Source organism: Crocuta crocuta, unplaced genomic scaffold, assembly GCF_008692635.1.
Source record: "Crocuta crocuta isolate KB4526 unplaced genomic scaffold, BGI_CrCroc_1.0 scaffold262, whole genome shotgun sequence".
NCBI lineage: Eukaryota > Metazoa > Chordata > Mammalia > Carnivora > Hyaenidae > Crocuta > Crocuta crocuta.
Genome location: NW_027528869.1, coordinates 2049867 through 2071946, shown reverse-complemented (window position 1 = coordinate 2071946; position 22080 = coordinate 2049867). Strand labels below are relative to the sequence as shown.

Sequence of the window (22080 nt, the reverse complement as noted above, 5' to 3'; positions counted from 1 at the left end):
GGGAGGGTCAGAGAGAGAGGGAGACACAGAATCCAAAGACAGGCTCCAGGCTCTGAGCTGTCAGCACAGAGCCTGATGCGGAGCTTGAACCCACAAACCGTGAGATCATGACCTGAGCCGAAGTCAGATGCTTAACCGACAGAGCCACCCAGGTGCCACAAACCTCTGTCGTTTTACTGAAGGGTTCCTGGAGCTGAACTGCTGCTCTTCTTGAAAATGGCCACAGAGATTTGGGAGGGAAATTATATGCCAGGAAGGAAATTGAAAGTGTATTGGATAGATGTAAAAACAGGGTATACGTCTATGAAGTATCCTTGCCCCAAATAGTTAACCTGAATTCATCAAGGCTATAGACCTATGCTGTAGTGTAGAGGAAATACAGGGGATAGAGACACAAGTTAAATGACACCATAGAGACACAGACAAATCTAGAAAGTGGGATACTCTAAAAGACAGACTGATCTGGACTTTCCAAAAAGGAAATGTGATGGAGAAAAAAGAAGCAGGGTTTACGCACTAGATTAAAAGAGACTAAAGAGATAATTAACCAAATACAATAAATGACACTTGATTGAATATAGTTTAGAAAAAGAGTTTATTTGGCAAAATTGGGGAAAATTAACTAGGAATTAGATATTGATACTATGGAGTTATTGTTAATTTTCATAAGTGTTATTATATTATGGTTATGTGGCTGAATGTGGATTTATTCTTAGGAAATGCATGGTGAAGTATTTAAAAGTGAGGTGTCATGTCCATAATGTGTAATTTAGTTTCTAATGATTCACCTATGTATCTATGTATCTATCTATCATCTATCATCTAGTTATCTATCATCTATTAATCAATTATCTATCTATCTATCTATCTATCAGAAGAGAGAATGGTAGATTGAGAAGGATGGGCAAATATTTGCACCTAGTAAATCTAGGTTAATGATATATGGGTATATTTTAATACAATCATAACTTTTCTGTAGGGTTTAAAAAGTTGGGAGAACAAACAATACATATGGTATAATTCCATTTATATACAGTTCGAAAGGAGATGTTAGGATATCCATAGCCTCAGGGAAGGGCTTCAGGGATTATAATTGGGAGGGAACACAAGTGGACTGAGGCCCAAGACTGTATTAATTCTTAACTTGGAAAGTGATTACATGGGTGTGTTCCCATTGAGATAGATCACTGGGATGCGTACTTATTATTTGTGCATGTTTTGTATATATCTTGTGTTTAAAAAATTAAAAGAAAGCAGAGAAGTGATATTTTAGGGCCCAATGATTGGTTTTTCAATGTGAGGAAAACGAAATTAAAATGCTGGACTTATCAAAGACCATGTCTGAGCTTTGGCAAGGCTTTCAGAAATCTCTTGAGTTTGGGAAAACGGGGGCTTCAGCTAATTTGTATAGTTTCAGCATGTGGCTAATTAAAAAATGTTTTGCTGTTAAAATTGCTTATTTAGATGTAAAAGAAATTACAATAATTAAAAAATGATTATTGCTTCAGCTGTTGAACTTGAAAGCCCTGCTATACAATGTATGATTATCATACTCGTTTAGGCTTATTAATGTACAGTTGTGTTATAGCTCTCTGAAAGATTTTACAGTAGTATTCAAAATAACATCTTTTTTTAAAGTATGAGAATGTATGCTTATCTTCCAAAGGTAATGGTACTGTCAGGTGGAATGGAATCTGGTTTATGGGCAAAACGGATTTCTCTTAATTGGTTTCTCTCTAAGTCTTCTACTTTGGGTTAGAAAGAGAATGGCTCATTCTCATCTTCTGCTTACCTCCCACTATGGATGGTGACAGGTCTATTGGATGATGGTTTGAAACCTTTTCATTTACTGAAACATTTGCTGCTCATGGGGGCTGGCAGGTGTATGTTTACCTTTCTGAGAAAAATTTAAACTGTTTTTTCTTAGTGGCTGTTCCATTTTACATTCCCTCTAGCAGGACGGGAGAGTTCCAGTTGCTTCACACCATCAGCACTTTTAATTTTAGAGATTTTAATAAGCGTGTAATGGTATTTCATTGTGGTTTTAATCTACACTTCCCTAACTCCTAATGATTACAATCTATTCATATATTGTTATTATTTTTGCTTTACGTACTAATTGTCTTTTAAGAGAAGCTAAATAAGAAAAAAGGGGGTTTTTTTTGTTTGTTTGTTTGTTTTTTCAAAAAATTACTCATTGTTTCTACTGCATTATTTCTGCTTGTGCATTTAAAAGTATATTTTGCCTTGGGGCGCCTGGGTGGCTCAGTCAGTTAAGCACCTAACTTTGGCTCAGGTCATGATCTTGCAGTCTGTGGGTTCAAGCCCCGCATTGGACTCTGTGCTGACAGCTCAGAGCCTGGAGCCTGCTTTGGATTCTGTGTCTCCCTCTCTCTCTGCCCCTCCTCTGCCTATGCTCCATCTCTCTCTGTGCCTCAAAAATAAATAAACATTAAAAAATTTTTAGAAAAAAATATTTTGCCTTCATTTTTGAGAGTTTTTACCAGATAGAAAATTCTAGGTGGACACCTTTATCCTTCCAATACTTTAAAGATGCTGCTCTACCCTCTTGTTTCCAATGAGAAGTTGGTAGTTCTCCTTGTCTTTGTACATAATCTGTACATAATGTGATTTTCCTCCTTTTGCTCTTTAAAAACTTTTTTCCATTTCCAGCTGGCCTTAGGTCTCTTAAGTATGATGTTCCTTGCTGTAATGTTCTTCATTTGTTGTATTGTGCTTGGGACTTGCTGAGTTCCTAGGATTTATGGGTTTATAATTTTCATCAAATTTGGAAGAAAAATTGATAGCTATACCTTAAATATTTTATCTGTCCCTTCTCTTTTATGGATACCAACTCCATGTCTATTAAGCCGCTTGAAAACGTTCCACGCTCATGGAAGATCTGTTCACTTGTGTTCTCAGTCCTTCTTTCCTCCTGTGTTTCTTTCTGTGTGGGTTCTAACACTATGTCTGAAAATTCAATAATATTTTTATCTGCAGTATCTGATCTGTTGCTATTCCCATAAGGGGCATTTTTTTCATTTCAGCCATGGTAGTTTCATTCCTAGAAGTTTGCTTTGCATCTTTTATATATTTCATGTCTCTGCTGAGCATGTTCAGTTTTCCCTCTGACTTAGTAAATATATTCAAATGGTTAAAATAATTGTTGCAATATCCTTGTCTACTACTCCCGTCATCGCTGTGGTTTCCGGGTGGAGTTCTGTTAGGAGGAAAGTTCTTTTATACTCCTTAGAGACCTGTTGTAGATCTCCGCAATGCTGCCCCCAGACCCTTCTTCCCTGAGAATTCTAGCTGCCTTGGATTACCCAGACTTCCGGGCTGTTTCTTCAACTCAGGGACATCTCTGGGCTCTCCCTGGGTTCTCCTGTTCTGCGCTACAGCCTGGGAACTCTCCTCGCTTATGAAGCTGGGGAACTTGTAAGGTTCGCCTCATTTCTTTCTTGTCTTCCGGTGATCATTGTCCTTAAATCCCGATGTTCAATTCCTTGAAAACCACTTCTTTAACACGTTTTGTCGGTTTCTTTAGTTGTTTTGGTCAGAGGGGTAAGTCTGGTCGCTGTTATCCATCTTGGCTGGAAGTGGATGTCTCTGTTATTCCTGGCCACCCTACCATCACCGCTACCAAAACCAAGAGAAATAAAAAGGCCCTAAGCAGAGAACTGAATAATGGCGAAGAAGACAATTTTCTTACAGTCGATACTTAATAAATGTTACACCGGTAAATAAGTGAAGAACTAGGCTTGGAAGAAATACTCCTGAGGAGAAATGAAAAGGAAGAAGAGAAGCAGAATTGTGATTGCCTTCTTCCTACCACACCTTGTTGGTGGGGATAGCAGAAATAAAACCTTCGGTTACGCCGTTTGTCAGGTATGACTGGTTTAGAAAGCAGCAGTGGCAGATGTAGATGCCAGTGAGATGAAGCATTACTATTTAGCAGAATGCAAACACTTCAGTTTTTCATGGTAATGTCTTTATAGGAATAAAAGAAAATATTTTAGCAGATACTAAAAAAAAATGGGCGAGATTTATAGTTTCTGCAGTGCAAAATATCTTTGGATTGAGATGTGCAGCTTGCAAAATAATGTCACAGCACTTCAAAGACCAGTCTCTTTCTGCCCTGACCCCACCCTGAAGTCTTTCCTTTCCTCACCGATGAAACAACGTATTGCATGAATGGGGGGGGGGGGTGTTGGGGGAGCCCAGTGTGTCAGTGTAAAACATCATTTTAGCTGTGTGTAATGAGGAATCCTGCAGCCTGAAAAAGTGGGAGACCGCTGTGCCTACCAGCATTACTGTGAGCACATTATTCTCCACGTAGAGCCAGGGGCCACTGCTAGTTTTCAAAAATGCACAGACTAAGCCAACTTAGTATTACATAATTCTTGAGACACAAACTGCCCTGCACTTTTCTTTTAAATCCACTTAAATACCCGAAAAGCTTTAAGAAGGAATTTTAATGACTTACTATAAGAACTGTGCATAGAATTAGCGTGTCTGGAATTTTTTCTTTCTCCTTTAAACTACTGAATAAGGGATGATAGTTTCTGGAGATTGCGATATGTGGCTTATTGACATAAAAACCGTGTACTGCAAGGGCCATTTTAGACAATGGGAATATACTTTGCTTTTATCCCTCAGGGAGAGACTTCTTCTCCACTGACTTCCACAACATAGTCCATGTCACCCAGTTGGCAACCCAGAGGATGAGCTAAGACTGTGGTTTCTATGTAGTGCATGCAAGCCCCAGAACCTACCCTAATATATTTTTTCAAATCAAAATAATTACTTCTATATCATGTAAAAGTTCTGGTCTGCTATACACAGCCAACATGACATGGTTGCAAACATATTCTGATGAGTCCCAAATTTTGATCCACATCTCATTCATTTGCTTGTGTTAAATTGTGCTATCCCATTGACCTGTCAATATGCAAATATTCCTGGGAGGGGTATCATACATCTCACAGTGAGAGTTTTTACCAGATTATTTTTCTCCCCCTTGCACCGAAAAGACTGGTCGACATGAGAGGCCCGAATGCCTTGGGAGAGGAACGAATAATAGAAGGAATATAAGAAAGGAAGACAGGAATCACAGACACACCACCTGCTTTAGAATTTTGGTAAAGGGAAGGAATGCCATCATTCATTCCTCTATTTATTCAACAAACATTTATTGAGTGTAAAATATTTATTCTTTTCTTTCCTTCTTCTTACCAAAAAGGAATTATTGTGTTATGGACTAGTGGCACCAACCCAGTTCTCCACAGAGACATGACATAGACCCAAAACTACAGAATAACAAGTTATGGAAGAATGTAAAGAAAGACCGATCATTCCAAGTGTGAAGTGTTATGTAAGTGAATGTATCACAGGTTATGGCACACATAGTTCAGAAGAAAGAAGAACTCTAGGAAAAATTTGTAGGATTTTGTGAGGATGGCCCCAAGTAAGAGTCATAATAACAGAGATACAAAATGCAGGCCAAAGAGCACACCTGGGGGAAAGATAATGAGTTCAGTTTAGAACTATTGAGTTTGAAGGCAACATCCAGTTGGTGGTTGGATGTACTGGCCTTGGAGCTAAGGAGGGACTTTTTTTTTTAATAAAATTTTTTTAAATGTTTATTTATTTTTGAGAGAGAGAGAGAGAGAGAGAGAATGAGCAGGGAAGGGGCAGAGAGAGAGGGGAAAACACAGAATCGGAAGCAGGCTCCATGTTCTGAGCTATCAACACAGAGCCGGACATGGGGCCTGAACCCATGAGCTATGAGATCATGATATGAGCCAAAGTGGATGCCCAACAGACTGAGCCACCCAGGCAGCCCTAAAGAGAGACATTAAAAAAACATTATTTTAAGTTTTATTATTATTATTATTTATTATTGAGACAGAGGGAAACAGAGCATGAGAGGGGGAGGGTCAGAGAGAGAGGGAGACACAGAATCGAAAGCAGGCTCCAGGCTTTCAGCTGTCAGCACAGAGCCCGATGTAAGGCTCGAACTCACAGAACATGAGATCGTGAGTGAGCCGAGGTCAGCTGCTTAACCAACTGAGCCACCCAGGTGCCCCAAGAGAGACATTTTCAAACTAGAGGTAGAGATTTTGGACTTCTCTGTCTCTAGGTAGTAGTTTAATAGACTGATGGGATTGACCCAGAAGATAAGATATATTGAAAAGAAAGTCAAAGAAAGCATAACTTCAATGGACAACACAGGCAATTCAGAAAAATTGAATTGGGAGATAAAGGCACAGAAAGGCAAGAAGGAAACCAAGGGACAGTGATGTGACAGAAACCAAGAGAGGAGGAAATTTCATGAGAGGTGGGAAGTGATTGTCAATGATGTCAAATATTTTGATTGGGTTAGTGTGGTCAATCTAGAAATTGGAAACCAGAGGAATATTCAGACATATTCAGGAAGTCAGACTTCCGTGCGTTAAAGAGGGAATGTGAGGGAAAGAAATGTAAATGCTAAATGCAGTCTTTGAAGTCTGGTTGGCTGTGACTCTACTAAGCCCCTCCAAAATGTGGTCTCTGGCCAAAAATTGCACTTTGTTACTAAGGACATTATCAGAGATAGGCACAAAAATGTATCCTTGCTGATGCCAATCAGGGCCTTATTCATAATGATAAAATTTTGGAAATACTATTAATCTTCAGTTATAAAGCAGCAGCTAAGTAATTTCTGATTTAGTCATTTACTGAAAAAAAATTCCACCCCTGAAGTTATATTGAAGAAAATGTACAGACATAAAAATGTCTATGAAGTATGTTTTCTAAGACTTCTGCATTGAGACTGCATTCATTTTTTTTTTTTTATTTGGGGGCAAGTCATTAAAAATGCTGTCTATTTCCAAACTGAGCCTGGCTATGAAGGCAGGGAAGGGATAAAACAGTTAGTGGAGGGGATCAGTCAAGGAATATTTTTTGTTTGTTTGTTTGGTTTGGTTTTTCTTCACCTTCCCCCTCTCCTCTATTCTCTTTCTTACTCTTTAATTGAAGACACTAGAAAGAACATGCTTATTTGCTTGGGGGAAGGGGACCGTAGAGAAAGGTTTACAATACTGAGGACTGACCATTGGCTTGGGAAGATTAAATGAGGAAGCAGAGTTCATATGAAGTTGGGAGAAAAGTAGATCCAGTGAAGAGATGAAAAGTATAATGTTAAGCAAGTATAAAGATGGAATGGGGAAAGAAATAAATATGTGGGGATATAAATAAGTGTGTAGGTGAGGGACAGGAGAGAGTGTTTGAGAACTGTGCATTCAATGCATTTTTTTACTTTGTGAAAGAAAAAAAACTAGATCATCCATGTGCAGAACATCAGTAGTGCATGGCTGAGACTGAACACTCTTAAGAAGGGTTGGAGTTTAGGAACAAGACTGTTTGTAAGGGGTGGGAAATGACACATCAGTCTTATGAATGAAAATTCCCATAATTCCATGATAAGACAAAAAAAAAAGAGAGAGGAGCAGAGTACTAGTGTGTTGATAATAGGAATTTACCTGCACAAATGTGTGAGTGAATAAGGTCCTGCCTCTCTAGCTCATCACCATCATTAATGTGTGTTTATTAAATTCCTGTGATCAAGGCACTGAAGAGATTGCGAAAATGATGAGATATGGTGCCCATCCTTATGGAACTTATGTCTGGTTGGGGAGATGAATCATAGCCACTTGAAAAGTTAACTAGATTACAAGGTAATTTCGCCGTAAGTGATGAAAGTGGCATAAGGAATCAGAGAAATGATTGATTACTTACAACTGGAGTAGTCAAGGAAGATTTCATATTATTCTTACATTGCCTTTGTGTATTTATTTATTTCTCCTTTCCAGTAGAGTAGGCACTGCCATATTCATCTTAACTTCTATCACATTTCTCGGTACCTGACAAGCACTCAATAACCATTGTTGAATGAATGGACTAATGAATAAGCGAACAAACAAGTCAAGTAAGATTTGAATAGGTGGAGGCGTAGATATTCATTCCAGGAGGGTTATGGTAACATGTAAAAACGTACAAGAGGAAAAGAAGAAGGGAAAAAAGAAAATAGCATGTACCAAGCAGTTATATGCCAGGCACTGTGTTATATATGCGCTCCCTTATGATATAGCCTCACTTAATTGTCATGATACTATTGTAAGACAGATAGAAATTTCCCCACTTGAAAGGACGAGAAAGTTTCAGAGAGATTAGATGACTTGCTCATGTAGTGAATAAATGTCGGCTCTAAGACAGGAGCCTCTACACAAGGCTGGTTCTAGGGCTGGGGAGCGGGGGACATAAAGGAGGATGTGGCTCTCTCCTGTTCCACTACAGCACATTTCTCTCTATTTTCAAATTTCTGCAACTACTAGTTCCATTTCAGTTCATTATGTAAAAGATGGCCTGAGTTCCCACTGCCCGAGTTGTAAAGGCAAAGGGAAGTCTTCGGTATGGCCAAGAGGCCCTGAATGGCTTGGCCCCTGCCTGTCTTCCCCCGGTAACTCATTCTCAGGTAACTCTCCTTTTCACCAAGATGAATACGAGTGTCCCTTGCTTCCTGAACACGCTAGCTCATTCACTCTTCCCCGCCTTCCTCCATGCTGTTCTCTGTGTCCCAAATGCTCTTCCTCGTCTTGGTACCTATTCGTCATTCAAACTTAACTCCATGGCCACTTCCCCTCTTTCTGACTTGCAAATAATATTGGTTGCATGAATCGATGCTTCTGTCTTTATGGGTTTTCATCATCTGCTCTTGTCTTTCCCCACAAATAGCTGTGTTAAGGGATTCGTATCTTCTCTCTCCTCCCCTAAAGAGACCCCTGACCAAAGGGACGTTGAGTATTTCTACAGCTACAGGCGGCCCCTGTACTGCAATATTGTGAAACATGAGGGAAACTTGTGCACTTATCCCTAAGGCTGTGACTCTGAAATGTTGTACTCTCTGTAACCATGGAACACCCTCCTGTAATTCCGTGGATTAAAGAAAAAGAATTGAAGTTAGGCATGCATGCATTGATTTATTCAGAGCCCATGTAATCGTTCAGTTTTATCAAGTTGTGGGGTTCCTGAGCTGTCCTACCCACATCGTCTCTTGTCCCTGTTTTATTCCTATCCATGTTGGGGCTATCTGCCGATCTGCTCAGGAGAAGTAGAAAGGACAGTTCTTCAGGCTCTGCCCAGAGGTGGCAGCCACCATGAAACTGTGCACGCCGCCTCCGGAGAGCTTTTTAATTTCAGAGGCTAGGAGGGAAATGCTGGTGCCCCGAGATACGCTCTTTCTCAGGAAGAGCATGAAATAACACCCTTGCCTAGCTCCAGGGATTAATTAACGCTGCTCTAAAATAAACTCCTTAGAGGAATTTTGCTTCTCTGCAGAAGAAAGCCATTTTCAAATTTGGACTGATTTGCTATTACATGAGCCTAAGGATGAGCTCCTCACACAGTCATCTTCTGGAAGCAGCTGACGCCTTTGAAGCTAAATACTACCCTTACTGCCACTGTGACCAGGGCCTGCCCCTCGGGCATGCAGAAGGTAGGGCAAGTGTGGTGTTTGCCACAGGCGGGGCCTAGAGGGAGTGCTCCTGGAGGGGGTGGTGACGGACATTGGGGTTGATACGCTGTTTAACCTGACCCAAGTTCAGAATATTTAGAGACATCCCTGTTGGCGCTCACTTGGATAGAAAGCCAGGAGGGGGAAGAGGATTGTTCCAGGGAATCTTAGGAGAGTCTTTGCTGATCGTCTTCTCTATAGTTAGAAGGCAGCCAGAAGAGCAGAGCAGCCACTAGGCACCCACAGTCCACCAGGAAGGTCCACCGAGATTCCCAGCGTGTCCAGTCCTTCTCTGATCTCCCATCTCTCCCTCCTCAGTTCTGAGAAACTCCCCACGGAAGCCTACCCTAGTAAAGCAGCATCACAGAACAATTGTAGGCTGTTCTCTACACTTCATTCATTTTTTGAATGAAAAATTTCATTTTTCATTTCTTCATTTTCATGAAATGAATGACACTTCATTTCAGTTTTTGAAAAAAATCCAGTAAAAATTTTTACTTCTTATTAAAGAGAACAAACACTGTCTCCCAACAGATGCACAGGCCAAATAAGGATGTTATGACCAGAGGAGGGAAGGATGGGGGTGGGGAGGTATGTTAGGTGAACAGTATCATACTGGATCAAAATGACGTCTATTAAGTGTTCATTCATACACTTGTTAAGATTCCTAAAATCTTGGTGTAGTAATAACAATGGGGGGCGCCTGGGTGGCTCAGTTGGTTAAGCGTCCAACTCTTGATTTTGTTTAAGGTCACGATCTCACTGTCATGAGATTGATCCCTGCATCGGGCTCTGCCCTCAGCTTGGAGCCTGCTTAAGATTCTCCCTTTCCCTCCTCTTCTGTCTCTTTCTCACTTGTGCATGCATGAATGTGCACACACATACTCTCTTGCTCTTGCTCAGACACACACACACATACCCACACACACACACAACTAAAAGCCATAGGTAACCTAAATAAGTAATATTTTTACTAAAGGTTCAAGTTTTTTTTAATTTTTTAATGTTTTATTTATTTTTGAGAGAGAAAGAGATAGAGACAGCATGAGCAGGGGAGGGTCAGAGAGAGAGAGAGAGAGAGAGAGAGAGACAGAATCCAAAGCAGGCTCCAGGCTCTGAGCTAGCTGTCAGCACAGAGCCCGACGTGGGGCTGGAACCCATGAGTCATGAGATCATGACCTGAGCCGAAGTCAGACGCTCAACTGACTGAGCCACCCAGGAGCCCCTAAAGGTTCAAGTTTTTAAAATATTTTTTAAAATTTAATTTTGAGAGAGAGAGAGAGAGAATGAGAGTGAGAGCATACGTGGGGTAGCGACAGAGAGAGAGGTGGACTGAGGAACCAGGGCAGGCTCCACTCTGACAGCAGTGAGCTCGATGCAGAGCTTGAACTCATGAACCGTGAGATCATGACCTGAGCTGACGCCAGGCCCAGCCACTTGGTGAGGGCAATCTGCTTTACCCTGTCTACCGATTCAAAAGTTAATCTCATCCAGAAACACCCTCACCGACAGTACCCGGAATTATGTTTAACTGAATAGTTGGGCAACCCATGGTCCAGGCAAGCTGAGACATAGCATTTGCTGTCACAGCAGTGAAAAATCACTAATGACCAACAGACTCAGCATGAATTCTGGTGAGATCCGGATATCAAAAGATTGAGAACTAAACGGGGAGGTGAATAAATGGAGCCAGTAAGGGAAGGCTTCTCATTCGAAGAAACTTAGTTGACTTTCCCAAGAAAGAAAAGAGATGAAGCAATAAATTCAAGAGGAACATAAGTGGAGGAGGGAATTTTTTTTGAAGTGAAGGAAATTTGAGTACGTTTAATATTTATTGGCTGAGACAGGCACTTGTGAAGAGCAAGTGATTGAAGTGACACCTGAAAAGAAGAAATAATTGATTAGGACAGGATATTGAGGGAAGCCAGAAAGAATGAGGTTTATATGCAAATAATTAGAAAATAAAGCAACCTAATGATAATAATAATGATAATAATATAAAGTGAGAAATCTGTTCCGTTGCCCAAGTATTAGATTTAGGTTTTAAACATTCAGAGATGTGAAAGATCCATGGAGAATTATCTCCCAACACATGTTCTCTGCATTTATGCAAGAAAATGAATAATATCAAGTGATTACAAACACAGGTAGTGTGATTTTGTGTTCAGCTGCCCAGAGAGTGAAACCTGATCATTATAAAGGTGTCAGGAACACTATCTTGAATTGCTATCTAAAGCCTCTGCCTAATTCGTCTGGCTGCAAGCTCAAACAGATATCAAGTCAACGAAGCTACTTATCTCAGAGAAGAAATGTCATGGAAAAAATCTTGAAGTGTTATAGATTTTTCAAGAATGACGTAATTATCTTATGTAGCATTCAACCCCAGAATGGAAGTGAAATGTAAGATTACTGAACATATATGCAGAATGTCATTATTATGCCGGATTGAACAACACTGAACGATAGGAAGCTTTAGCCAAAAGAGGACCCTCTTCTATTTACTACTGTCTTCCTATTGCTTAGCTACCAGGGCTTGGCACCTAGAAAGCATTGAATAAATATTGGTTGAATGAGTGAATGAGAATGTTGTGCTCTTAGGAATGCGTTGCAAGTCTTCACTTACATTGAATTTCAACACATGGAGAAAATTCTTTGAAGGCCAAGTGCCTAGGCATATTTGGAACTTTGAAGGACAACGCTTCTTCGGAACATAAGTCCAAAAGGTACCAAAGGGACAAAGCGAGATACAGGCTTATAGAAACAAAGTGTGCCTAAAACACGGCTTGACTAAAAAGAAGGTTGAATTGCTCTCTATAGTGGATGCTCTGGTGCACTGTCCGGTTCACCTTAAGACTGAGGCACTGATTTCCTAACACTTGGGAATATTGGTGGCTAACATCTCTTAGCAGAGTGACTCTCAGGGAATTACCCTCAAAGGAAGAGAGAGCTATTTAGCCTAAGGCCACACTGCTTCTCCAGGAGCAGCCCACATCCAGTGACAGGGGTGGTGGTGGTGGTGATGGTGGTGGTGGTAATAATAAAAGCCCCGCGCCCCTTGCCTCAACGTGAAACCACTCTGAATGGCTATTGTAGCTTCAGGGCTTTCCCTGGGTTTGTCTGAGGTTTGCGATTTGCCTGTATCACAGTTTCATTCTTTGCTCTGCCGAATTCTTTCACTCCTTCACAGACATTGGTCCCCATGAGCACGCCCTACAAACCTCACAACATGCAGTTCTCTGTCTGAGTTGGCCTGCTCTGGAGCCTGACCAGAGACATTCTGTGCCACTTATTATTTCTAGAGAGACAAGGGGACCTTCTTTTAAGAGCTAAAACATTCCGGGGAGAATTGGGCTAATGGCCTTGGTTCCATTCCAGTTCAGTGCTAGGTTCCCATGTATTCCAAAAAATTAAAAAAATTTTAATTTTTCCAAAAAATTAAAAATGGAGTCAAGGAGGGCTGGAGTGGCTTCCGTGGATCAGAGAGAGCGTCTTTGTCCTCGCCCATGGAAGATGCTGGTTTCCTTGCTCTTGTAGCGCACAACTGCTGTGCCATTCGGCGCCCAAACATACCTTGAAAATGTTCTCATTTTCTTATCCCAGTTCTTCCAAAGTTCCAATAATCTTCCAAAGATTATTCCCCTTTTATTTCCATTGTTCTGAGCACTTAGAGTTAATCTTTTCATTCTTTTTTTTTTATCGGCCTCACATCCTTTTTAAAAAAAATCTTTTCATTCTTATGAGAGCTCTCATCCTGAGCAGATAGGGAACTTCTCTTTCTGACCCAGGAGAAAACCAAAACTCTTGAATTTCGTATCTTCACTGGAGTCCATTCGCAAGCGTAGAGCCAAATCTGGGTATTTCTTGAGACTCGTAGTTTGTCTTAATTTTGACTCTCTCTTTGCTACCACCTTGTTGCTTAGTATGATGCCCTAACATCAAAAAAAGAAGCATTTAAAGATGTTTTCTCTTTAAGTATTGGTAATATTGGCACGTATTATTTATCGGTGTGACATTTCTATTTCAAATAAAACACAGATTCAGAAAAATCTCACAAAAATGCATAGATCAGGGAGCTTGTGTGTTTGTTTTTGTAACCCCTACTTGAGTTTAGGAATAGGACTCTCTGGCTACCCCACAAGCCCTTCCACGGACCCCAACCCAATCTCAGCACGCCCCCTCCGCAAAGTACTCACCATTCTGAGTCTATATAATGGCTTCTTTGCATTATTTTATAGTTTTCTCAAAAAGTATGCATCCCTAGCGAAATAAGTCAGGCAGAGAAGGACAAATACCATATGTTTGCATGTATATGAGGATTAGGAGGAACTTAACGGAGGACCATGGGGGAGAAGAAGGGGGAAATAGTCGGGGAGAGGGAGAGAGGCAAACCATGAGAGACTCTTGAATGATGACAAAAACTGAGGACTGATGGATGTGGGGGGGAGGGGGGAGGGGCATGGAGGAGGGCACTTGTGGGGATGAACACTGGGTGTTATATGGAAACCAACTTGACAAACTATTTGCAAAAAAAAAAAATAATAATAAGTATGCATCCCTAAACTGTAATTTTGTTTTGCCAATTTTTAAAATCTAAGTCCTTTAAATCTTTTTTTTAAAAAAAAAAAGTTTATTCATTTTGAGAGAGAGAAGAGAGAAAGAGAGAGAGAGCTTGTGCTCTCCATGGGAGAGGGGCAAAGAGAGAGAGAGGGAGAGAGGGAATCCCAAGCAGGCTCCAAGGTGCTCAATCCCCAAAACTGTGAGATCATGACCTGATCCCAAATCAGGAGTCAGACTCTTAACTGACTGAGCTACACAGGCTCCTCCAAATCTCTTTTAATCTACAGTTCCCCTTCTATCCCTTTCTTTTGCTCACAAATTCTCTGCTGAAGAACCTGAGGTGTCAGATGTCCCATTTCTCACGGTCTAGAGTTTTCACGTTAATACTTTCTCCTCTCTTCTATATTCCCTGCGAAGAGGCAGTTGGGTCCAGACACTCAACCAGACTTGTGTTTGATCCTTTCTGCAAGGAAAGGAAATTCAGTCCCATTCTGTCCATTCGAATGCCTTTATTAAAGCTCAAATTGTCCTGTATTTGGCCAGTGGGAGCCTCCACATATTGGCTTCTGAGTTCTTTCACTCTTCAATAACTTCTTTCCACATTCGTATAACAAGGTTTCCAGGCTCATCTTGTACATTTCCAGTCCCAGACATGGAAATAGTTACTTCTCTAGGAAGCACTGTGTGTTTTTTGGGGGGTGGGGGGAAGGGATACTGTTTACTAGGGGTGGTGATTGTTTCTAGGTCTCTTCAGTGGACAGAGTTACTTTAAGAGTTCATCTTGATAGGCCTAATTTAGATTCAGGAACACAAGGGTTTTTTTTACTTAACTTCTATATTACATCTCTATTTCTTTTCTTCCAAACCCAAAATCTTAGTTCTTAAGGACACAGGGGATGACAGAATCAGAATACTACACCGTTGTTCATTTACTCAGTTTCAATATTATATACATACATACCGCCACTGGCAATATGATCACTGAAAGTAACTAAAATGTTTTTTTGCATATACTTTTGCCATCGCACATGAATTTTTATAGCTACATCATATCTACATTGCCTAAGCATATAGCCATTAATCCTATACTTTCCTCTGTTAATGCCCATTTGATCTGAGTTCTGTAATGTTTTATAATGTATTTATATATTTAGTCTTCCACATCAGCCTTTGTGCCTGTGTCTTTCTAGTGATTTTTATCCTCATTTATAGTATGTTCTGAAGTTCATTTACAGTATATTCCTCAGGAAGGGCTCAAGGGAATAATACTCCTTGAGTTCTTACATGTTGATAACAGCTTATGATCTTCAGATCTGAAAGTCAGTTTTGCTGAATAAAAATCCTTTTTAAATATATTTCCTTTAGACATTTCTTGAGTACATTAATTAGGTTGCTGTGTTTTTCTTCTGCCATAAATCATTGTTGTTGTAAAATAATGATGGTAGCTTAATTTTTTCTCCCTATAAATCACTTGCCTTTAGCCTCTGGATGCTCAAGTATTTTTTTTTTTATTATTTAAAACTACATGATTTTAATAGAATGTGTCTTGGCATTGGTCATGCTGATAATCTCAAATGCGTGGTGTGTTCTTTCAATACATATTCTCAATTCTTTTTCTAATTTTAAGAAAGTTTTCCTCAATTATTGTTTTAGTGTTTGTTCTCTTCCTTGCTTTGGTTTTTCTTCCTCAAGGATTTCTGTATTATGGAATTTGAAACTTCTTTGCCTATCTTTTCTTTGTCATGTTCTTTTTCATCCTTTTTATCTCTTTATTTCTTTTTGATTTTTAAAATCTTTCTCCTTTTCACCTTCTATTTTCTTGAGGCAGATTTTATGCTTATTTGCTTTTGTGTTCCTTCTAATGTAGTCTTCATTTCTGAAACGTCTTTTCATTTATTCATAATTCGCTCCTATGCTCTGTCACCTCATTTCTGAATTTTTCTAATTCTGACTTATATTGTTCTTTTACATCTTGTATCATTTCTTAATGTTTTAGCTCATTTTGAAATAAGTTACAGTTTTGATCTGTCCCTGTCTTTCTGATACGCTTTTATTATCCGTAGTGATGTTATTCTGCTTTTTATTCTCTTTTATCTTACAATAACTTTGCATAGGACTTGACTTTGATACTTTTCTGCTGCTCATTTTTATGTGAAATCAGATTTCTGAAATTTTAGAGGCCTGGTTCAGGATGGCTTTTCTAACTTCAGAGAGTTTCCTCTTCTGTTGTTTTCCAGGACTTCTGTTCCTGAAATTGTAAAGGCCTGGTTCAGGGGAGCTCTTCTGACTCAGAAACTTCACTCTTCTGCTGTTTCCCCAAGACTTCCAAGGCTTTTCCGCTGCTTCTGTTCTCCTGTTCCCCTTTTGTATTTATTTTTCTTTCTCTTGTCTCTATTGGGCCTATTCTATTCAATTTTGAGTACATTCCAGCAATGTCTCCTTATTACAGGTCTCCTTCCTGAAAGGGAGCCTTGTCCTGGAAGAAAGCTTAAAAGTGCTAGGTTCCTCTGGGGCCTCCAGCCCAGAGAGAGAGCCCTCTTTGCACTCGCCTGTTACTGGATTGGATAAGACCCTCTTGGATTCAGCAGCTGTTGTCAAGTGGGTTCATGATGTTTTGTCTTTGCTTGTATCTACTCACTTCTGCACAGACCTGATACCATACTTGTTGGTGTTGTGACTGTGGTAGTTTTTCCTTACCAGATGGTATTCTGAGGTTTGTAAAGAAATGTAGTTATCTAGTTTCATTGTACATATTGAATTTTGCTTTGCATTTTGGTTTGCTGTTTCTCTGATTTATCTGCTTTAATGTGGATATAAAAGAAAAGTAGACCATGTCGACTACCATCCTCTTCTCCCAAGCACTAATTATTGCCAAGCACTCTACATATATTGTTTCATTCCATTTTCAGGACATTCCAGTGGCATAGGAATAATTATTATTCTTATTTCACATGCAAGAAAACTCAGGGTCATGGTATCAAATGGTTTTGTAAGGTCCCTGACCAGTAACTGGTAGCGCTAGAATTTGGACCTATGTCTGTTTGAGTCCCAAGTCTGCTAACCTTTATGTAGAAAATATTTTAAAATCATGGGGTGCCAGGGTGATTCAGTTGGTTAAATGGCCAACTTTGGCTCAGGTCATGATCTCATGGTCTGTTAGTTCAAGCCCTGCATAGGGCTCTGTGCTGACAGCTTAGAGCCTGAAGCCTGCTTCAGATTCAGTGCCCTCCTCTCTCCCGTGCTTGCACTCTGTCTCTTTAATAATAAATATTAAAATTTTTTTTTAAAAAATTTAAAATCAATTGTTTAAAATTTAAGGTATGCATTCCTATAGAATGTTTTCCTAACCAAATGTTTGTAATTAATGGTTAAGAAAATATTAGAAAATGTTCATCTTTGGATGTTTTGAAATGTTTATTTATTTTTGAGAGACAGAGCATGAGCAGGGGAGGAGCAATAAGGTCAAAGGAGATGGTTGGAAAAACAAAGTTGCCCTATTATGCAGATGAGTTCCTCAGGTAAAGGGGGTGTGTGTCTCTATTAATACTTCTCTTCCTGGTACAGGCTCTCTTTTCCAAGTAAATTTAAGCAGTTGAGCAGGAAGAGAGCTTCTCCTGCACTGCTGGGTTTTGATTACTTTCTTTTTAAATTTTTTTTTTAATGTTTTTTTATTTATTTCTAGGAGAGAGAGAGAGACAGCGTGAGCAGGGGAGGGTCAGAGAGAGAGGGAGTCACAGACTGAAACAGGCTCCAGGCTCTGAGCTGGCAGTCAGCACAGAGCCCGACGCGGGGCTCGAACCCACGAACCGCGAGATCATGACCTGAGCGAAAGTGGGAAAGTCGGACGCTTAACCGACTGAGCCACCCAGGCGCCCTGATTACTTTCAACTCAAAGTAATGTTCATGTCAAAGTGGCCCGTCTTCCAGCAGCCTGCTCTTGGCCCCTACCCAAATAATGATTCTCTCTTTGTTTTGGTCACTAGCAAGTCACATTTGTGGTCGTTCTCTACAAATGCTATAATATCTAAGCTCTAAAAACACAAACTGCTATGTAGTTAGCTATCTGGAGAATAGGGATATATTTTTAGATATGTCTCTCTTCATTTTCCCTTCATTGTAATTTCCTCATTTATCATTTATTCCCTCGTATATGTACATTTCTGTCAGTAATTTTAAATCCTTTTTGAATCAAGTTAAATTAGATCCACATCTAACATTTTCCAGGCCGGAACAAGAATTCATAAGGAGGCCTCCATTCCTTTGCATTGTTTGATCCAGTAATGAAATCATCACTTATTGAAGAAGATGAAGTTGCCAGGATTTCATATGGTCTGTTTCATTTACTGTCTTTTTTGAAATTTTTATTTTAATGTTTTCTTTTTGAGAGAGAGAGACAGACAGCGAGGGGGGAGGGGCAGAGAGAGAGGAAGACACAGAATTCCAAGCTCTGAGCTGTCGGCACAGAGCCCAATGCAGGACTCAACCCCATGAGCCCAGCTGAGCCGTGAGATCATGACCTGAGCCAAGGTCGGATGCTTAACTGACTGAGCCACCCAGGCACCCCCCAATTACAGCCTTTGGAGGAAAAAAAAAAAAAAACAACTTTCTTGCTCATTTAATTGTTATCATCAGTAATTACATCTTTATCAGATAAAGAATTTTTAAGATCCTGTTTCTGAATTCAATGCGTGGTGTAATATAGTTTTTAAAAATTCTTTTAGACCTAGTTTTGAGGCCCTGGCTAGAGGCTGGAAGTTCCCTATCTTGAGCAGCTAAGCTCACATCTGCAAGCACCTGCTTTATATGGGGGTGTCACATTCCAGGCCACTATATACGTGGTTTAATTGCCCCGAAGCCAGATGCCACATAACCAGAGACAACCTATCTGCTCCAGAGCCTGACAAATGTACTGAAATTAGCAAATCCTACATCAGCTTTTCCCACCTCATGCTTTCCTTCCCACAGGAACCACAACGAAGGTGCTCGGTCCCAGTATCCACCTTAGCCCACATGATGGACCTGGTTGGTTCCCCTCTGTGGTCTTCTATGGCATGTGGCGTTCTCCCCAGGGAACTGTGTAGCAAAACTGTAAACTCTTCTTGGTTTATCTCTCTTAATCTGCATCTGGCCTTACCATACCTCACTCAAGATGACACAGCTAAAACGGTGAGTGATACTTAACACATGTCTACTCACTCATTGCTCCTCGTTGTAAAAATGTAAGCAGTCCACCTTTTAAAGATTTTCTATTTATGCTTTTAGTCGTTTGTTTTGTTTTCTGAGATTTGCTGTGGTAATTTCTATTTCTATCATTTTTGAATTGAAAATAAAATGTAATCCATATAAGGCACATTTCAATATACTTTTATCAAAAAATAGAATTTCAAGTGAATGTACAAAACAAAAAATTAAACCCTTTTTCATATATGCTTGCAAAAAATTACAGTCTCCTAAAATATTAAAAACCTATTAGAATTAAAAGGCAAAATACAAATTATAATGAATGGATATCAAAATTTAAAATGTTATTTAGTAGTGCTGACACTTTAAATTTAATTTTTAAAATATTTAATTAAATCTTATTAAATATTTTTAGACAGAACTATTCACAATCCCAGAGTTCAATATCCATCAGGTGGCAAAGGTAATGAAACAATGTCATGTTGCATGTGCATAATGTCTAGCCTAGGGGTTCTCAACTGGGCAGATTTGGCAGTGTCTGTAGACATTTTTGATCATCACGAGCAGGGCTAGAGAGAAACTACTGGCTTCTAGTGGATGGAAACCTGAGATGCTGCTAAATCTAAATATCTTGCAGTGCACAGAAAAGTAATCCCTTCTCTGCGAAAATAAAATAAAAGACCAAAAGCATCTCAGAGAAATATCCTAAACCAAATGTAAATGGTTCAGGGGTTGAAAAATCTTGGTGTATGTCTATTTCTCCGTCTGTGTGCCTATGTGTATATGTTTATATTAATTATACACACACAGATGGAAGAGTAATGTGCATCGTTTAAGACTGTAAACTGTTTCTCAGCTATCATGTGCAGCGGCTGCATATATTGTACTAATTGGTGAGTACCTCTGGAACCATGAATTGGAACACAAAGAAAATCAAGAAAACACTTAGCATTACTGGGAAATAATACTTTGTTATGCAATAACCTTTGGTGTTCACGCTACCTCAGAGGAAACATTTGACAGGTTAATTAATTTGTCTTGTCTTGTCAGCACCTCTACTCCTGAAATCCTCACACTCCAAAACAAAGCCCATTCATCAGCAGAGGCGCAGCCCACAAACTTGTATGTATGTATGTAACGTTTATTTATTTTGAGAGAGAGAGAGAGCGTGCTTGCACAAGTGGGGGAAGGGCAGAGAGAGAGAGGGAGAGAGAGAATCCCAAGCATCCCAGTCGGACTCGGGGGCTCAATCCCACGACGGGAGGTCATGACCTGAGCCAAAATCAAGAGTCAGACGCTTAACTGACTGAGCCACCCAGGTGCCTTCAACCCACAAACTTTTATAGCAAGGGAATGAAGTTACTGTATGTGTGGCAGATATGGTGGATGAAAAGTGTTTCTCACAAGTGTTGCTCATGAGGGTGGATGTTTCGGATATAAGAGGTGCTATGCCCATGCCAGATCCCAAGGGAGAGAGAGACACCCATGCAGCCCTTAAGACATTTATTTGTATGCAAGCACAGTGTGCTATGGGGACTCTCTAAAGCACCTACCCAGCACAGAAGCCTCTAGGCTCACATCTGAAGGCAGTATGGACATAAATACTTTTAAAAAAAAAAAAGTGTGAAATTTGAGGCCTTGGATCTTCAACTTGAAACCACAAGGTGTTTAGGTAGGAACCAAGTGAGAAATGAATGGAGCATATGGTAATATTAGAAGAATTTGTTTTCCATTTCTACTTGAATATTGTAATAAAGGACAAACATTTCTGTACATCTGATAAACTCCTGAGCAAAGGGTAGGGCACGTGTAGACTAATCCCAAGCAAAGTTGTTCGTGCCTAGAGCAAGCTCAGAAATGAAAAAGCCTGATGTGGGCGAAGCCTAGGGGCACGCGACCCTTGATCCTGAAGCTGCCTTTGCTTGATTCTACCCAGGGGATCACAGTGAAAGAAAACTTAGGTTTAAATTCTTTCACTTTTGCTGGATCTTATTTCCCTTCCCCACTCCAATTTCCCTGGTTCATTTTCTCTTAATTGGTCCTGATTGGAAGTCATCATAAATCAGAATAATTTCTCTTTCATGCTCTTCAAATTTTAACTTACCAAAAAAAGTCTTTAGCTGGAAATGTCCATAAAAGATGAATGTCAGTGGTTTCATCTCTAACAGGGAGAAAATGAAACTCAGACATTTTGGAGTCACAGTCAAACTACCTCAGTATGATTGTGAATTGATTTATACAGGGCCTTTAAGAAACTTCATGTCCTTTTTGGAACAGACTAAGCAGGAATCACTCTCTCACAAATCCAGAAATTATAGCCACCCATGAAGTTAAATGCTATATCTGTCTTAGCCTTGGTCTGTACTAGACTGATAATTTACTTCAAGATTCAAAAAAGCGATTTGACTCTGCTATCTAGTTCTCAAAATGACTTATTTAATACTGAGTATTTAGATAAAGGTTGAAGATTTCCTTCCTTCCTTCCTTCCTCCTTCTTTCCTTCCTTTTCCCTCTTTCCCTCCCTCCTTTTCTTCTCCCCTACAGATTTCCTTCTAGAAATAGTTGAAATAGTCACTAAATTTAACTTATCTATCCATTAACTTCCTCAATTATTAGAATCTGGGCATACATGTCAGAGAAGACTTGAGAAGATGTTTTAACCAAAGAAATACAAGTTCCCAACTTAAATCATAGGCTAGTCTATTTTTAGAATGTTTTTCTTTTTTTTAAAGTTTATTTATTTATTTTGAGAGAAAGAGAGAGACTGAGTGGGGAATGGACTGAGAGAG

General features: G+C 39.8%; 1 long non-coding RNA gene across 3 annotated transcripts in view; it reads left to right on the top strand.

Annotated features, from left to right (window-relative positions):
- LOC144225256 (uncharacterized) overlaps positions 1-22080 on the top strand; it is a 111295-nt gene that overhangs the window by 29207 nt on the left and 60008 nt on the right. Inside the window, exons 2-4 of one of the 3 annotated variants that reach the window (XR_013333255.1) lie at positions 18335-18439; positions 19076-19276; positions 20342-20409. The exons of 1 other annotated variant lie outside the window; for it this stretch is intronic. This is a non-coding gene — a long non-coding RNA (uncharacterized LOC144225256). Of the gene's footprint in view, positions 1-18334; positions 18440-19075; positions 19277-20341; positions 20410-22080 lie in introns of those variants that run through there. One more of the 3 variants, XR_013333253.1, reaches the window with a different exon arrangement.